The sequence below is a fragment of the Vespula pensylvanica genome, chromosome 1 (assembly GCF_014466175.1).
Source record: "Vespula pensylvanica isolate Volc-1 chromosome 1, ASM1446617v1, whole genome shotgun sequence".
Classification (NCBI taxonomy): domain Eukaryota; kingdom Metazoa; phylum Arthropoda; class Insecta; order Hymenoptera; family Vespidae; genus Vespula; species Vespula pensylvanica.
In genome coordinates, this window is record NC_057685.1 from 3,825,505 (window position 1) to 3,829,766 (window position 4,262).

The window sequence follows — 4,262 nt, forward strand, 5'->3', positions numbered from 1 at the left end:
GGAAGAGAAGAAAGAAAAAGAAGAGGAACAAAAAATGCAAAAAAAAGAAATGAGAAGAAATGAAAAAGAGAAGCAAAGGAAGGAGGAAGAAAGAGGAGGAGGAGGAAGAGGAGGAGGAAGGAGGAGGAGGGAGGAGGAGGAGGAAGGAAGGAAGCTTGAAGAAATAGAAAAGATGGGAAAACGGTATAAGATCGGTTTAATTAAGAGAGTTTGCGAAAGAGATAGTACGGGAAGTACCAAAAAAATAATAATAATAATAATAAATAATAAATAATAAATAATAATGAGAAGAACAAACAAAGAAGAACATAAAAGACGGCCCTCGTCGAGTCGTCGTCGTCGTCGAAACTACTACTCTCGCCCTCGCTCGCGAGAACGCGTTGCTTCCTTGTTTCTTGGTTTCTTCCTTCTCAAGGGCGTTGCTCACGATGTTATTGAGATGATGCAAACCTTTGATACGAGGAGAGGCTTGCTCGAAAGGAAGCAGCATCAGCAGTTGACTCGGCTTGACGATCCTTTTGAAATAAGATTATAAAAGAAGAGGAAGAATGGATCGTCGACGAGATCTAGACATCGATGGTCGTCTATAGGAAGTGAAGAAGATAGAAGAGAAAGATGCAGAAAAAGATATACAAAAAGAACAGAGAAAAAGGAAAAAGACGAAGAAGAAAAAAGATGAAGAAGAGATGAAAATAATAATAATAATAATAATAAAAAAAGAACTTTTAAATAACCTGACCCGAACGTAAGGTTCCGAGCGTTCACTGCCGATAAAGACGCCGACGCGAGGCGCGACGAGCGAAGTAAATAAATAAATAAATAAATAAATAAATAAATAAATAAATAAATCGTCGCACTCTTGTGTGATTATTCGAACGAGGAGGAGGAGGAAAAGAAGTAGAAGAAGAAAAAGGTACTGGCACGTAGAAAAAAAAGTCAATGTACGGGAAGAGAGAGAGAGAAAGAGAGAGAAAAAAGAAGCGGTTGTGTTGGAATAGGGACAGCGGCAGAGAAGCAAATGTAAAAACAAAAGCAAAAGTAGTAGCAGCGGCAGCGGCAGCGGCAGCGGCAGCAGCAGCAGCAGCAGCAGCAGCAGCAGTAAGCAGAGTCAGCCAAGGTTACGATAATCTCGCACGTTGCGTTTTCAACGTATAAACGCACACCGTCAAACGCGCACGTGGTATTTAATTAATTCCATTAAAATATTAACGGGAGAAAACAAAAACCAAAAAAAAAAAAAAAAAGAAGGAACTGAGAGATACTCGCGCACGGACGTCTGAAAAAAAAATATAAGAACACATACGTACAGAGAAAAAAAAAATAATAATAATTATTATTATAATAATAATTATAATAAAATACCACACGCAACGCCAGCGAAAGAATAATAATAATAATAATGATAAATAATAAATAATAATAATAATAAATAATAATAAAATAATAATAATAATAAAACAAAAAAAACAAGAAAAAAGAAAAAGTAACTAAACAAAAGAAAACATCACGCGAGAGTCCCCCAACGAGAGGCAAGAAGCGAGACGACGCGGTGGCGGCTCGCGCCGCGTGGACCACGCGTTTTTTAATTTTTCGTTTTCCCTGTACAACACCACCACCACCACCACCACCATCATCGCCATCATCGCCATCATCGTCACCATCGTCATCATCACCGCCATCATCATCACAATACCATCTTCTTCTCCTCCATATTGCGAACGTTCTTTGATAAGAATAATAATGATAATAATAATCTTAGCTCTGGTGCGTGATATGAACAACAATAACAACAACAACAACAACAACAACAACAACAACAAGAGCAGCAACAGCGGGCGAGCGAGCGAGCGAGCGAGTGAACGGGTCGAGCAGAGAAGGCCAATGAAATCAATTCATACCTTAACCTTTCAATCTTTCTTCCTCCTCTCTCATCCTTCTCTTCTAATCTATCATCGCCATAACGATCACGATCACGATCATTATTATTATCTCATTATCATCGTAATCATCCTCGAAATGCTAAATTCGCTTCTTGAACAAGAGCCACGCCGGCTTTGCATCCGTCATTTTTGATTTCACTTTTATAGACTTAACTTTATTTATTTTGTATAGAATTCTCTTTCTCTCTCTCTCTCTCTTTCTTTTTCTCTTTCTCTCTTTATCTTTCTCTTTCTCTTTCGAATTCTTACAGAACACATAAACCCTTATCCTCTTTCGTTTTCGAAGAGAAAAAGCACGCGAACGAATGGAATGTATACGTGGAATATTAATAACTGGGGAGGTTTGAATGAGTGGGGGACGGAATGGGGGAGGGGTTAAGAGAGGGGAGGGAAGTATAAGATTACAACACGGCGACGATTCTTTCCTCTCGTAAACAATTTCTTCGTTCGATCATAAACACAATCCTTTATCTCTCACTCTTTCTCCCTCTGCGTTGGAAGATTATCGACGACTGTGCTCGTGCTCGAAAGAAAGCCTTGAAGAATGAAAATGGCGAAATAGAGGAGTGAAGCAGTAAATAAGATAGGAGGGAAAGAGGGAGGAAGAGGAGGAGGAGGAGAAGCAAGAGGAAAAGGAAGAGGAAGATTGTTTTAACGTCGCGACGTGTCATATTTACATTTCATTTTGTAATCATCTTCATCCATTCTTCATTTATTTTGTTCTCATTTATTTTGTTGATTTCATTTCATTTCATTTCATCTATTCTAGTATCCTCCCCCGATAGAAAATCGTGGGATCCATAAAAGGAGCACTTACGGATTTTGAATACGAACAATGTCTTTTATCTTTCGTCGTTTCAACGAGATAAAAAACTGTTGCTCCTTTCGATAATGGAGAAATGATCATCTTGAAATCTTTTCAAAGAAGTTTGAAGAAAATAATTGTGTAATCGAACAGTCTCTCTCTCTCTCTCTCTCTCTCTCTCTCTCTCTCTCTCTCTCTCTCTCTCTCTCTCTCTCTCTCTCTCTCTCTTTTTTTCATCGTATTGATTTTTTCTTTACCGATTTTGTACGATTTCTATTGTATTTGTAGTTCTAATCTCTTCGTACCTATATACTTCTATCTCTTTCTCTCTCTCTCTCTCTCTCTCTCTTTCTCTCTCACTCACTCTCTCTCACTCTCTCTCTCTCCCTCTCTCAGAGCATATACACCTATACACATAAATACACGCACACGCTCTTCACATTTCTCCGTTTCTCGACCACCTTTCCCTTCGCCTCTACTGTTCACTTTTTGTCAAAAATAGATGTTTAAAACTGTGTATGCATTTAAAATAATAATATTAATGATAATGGATAATATTAATATTACTGATGATTGTAATTTATAATTATTAATATTTAATATATAAGTATATATAAGAGGAGAGGTTATACGATCGACTTGTTGTTCAACACCGCAGGATATATCATGGTCAACAAAGGAAAAAAGAAAAAAAAAAAGAAAAGAAATTATCGCTTTCCGGCGGCCACGCTTCCCTGCCATACATACACATACGCACACACACACACATACACATACATATATACATACAATGATTATTCATTTATTAAGAAAGTTAATGTTCCCTTTTTTATTTGAATTTTATTTCTTGTACGTCTCAAGCAGTATATAGAACAAAAGGTATACATACATACATACAAACATATATATATATATACATAGATACATGCATCATACGTATATACATATTATACATAAAAATACATACATTAAATTCGTCGTGCCTCGCTTGGATTGTTTTTTCTGTTCGCACAGGACGACCGATCATAGTTAAGCACATTTAGGGTACAAATATGCCGGTATTATTCATCGTTAATTAATCATTTTTTTTTTATTATTCTTAATTATTATCAATATTACACGTACCTTCCTATTAATATACATAACGATAATAGATGCTACGCTAGCTTTAATTATTTTCTTCAAATACGTTTCGACGCTTCTAGCTCGAATTATGATCGCCACGATCGTATATAAACTCCTGCGATTGCGAATTAGTCTAAAAGAAAAGAAAAGAAATAAATAAATGGAGCAAAAAGAAAATCGTATAAAATAATGGATCGTCGAACGAAAAGCGTGGATTCCGGAACGCGAATCGCGAGAAATGAAAAGAAAACAAGAAAATTAGAAAAGGAAAGATATCTTTTCTAATAAAAAAAAATTAATTCTGATGACGCGCGTAGAATGGGAGGCAAAATGAACGACCTGAAAATTTCTGATAAAAATGTCGTAACATACATATATACATACATACATAC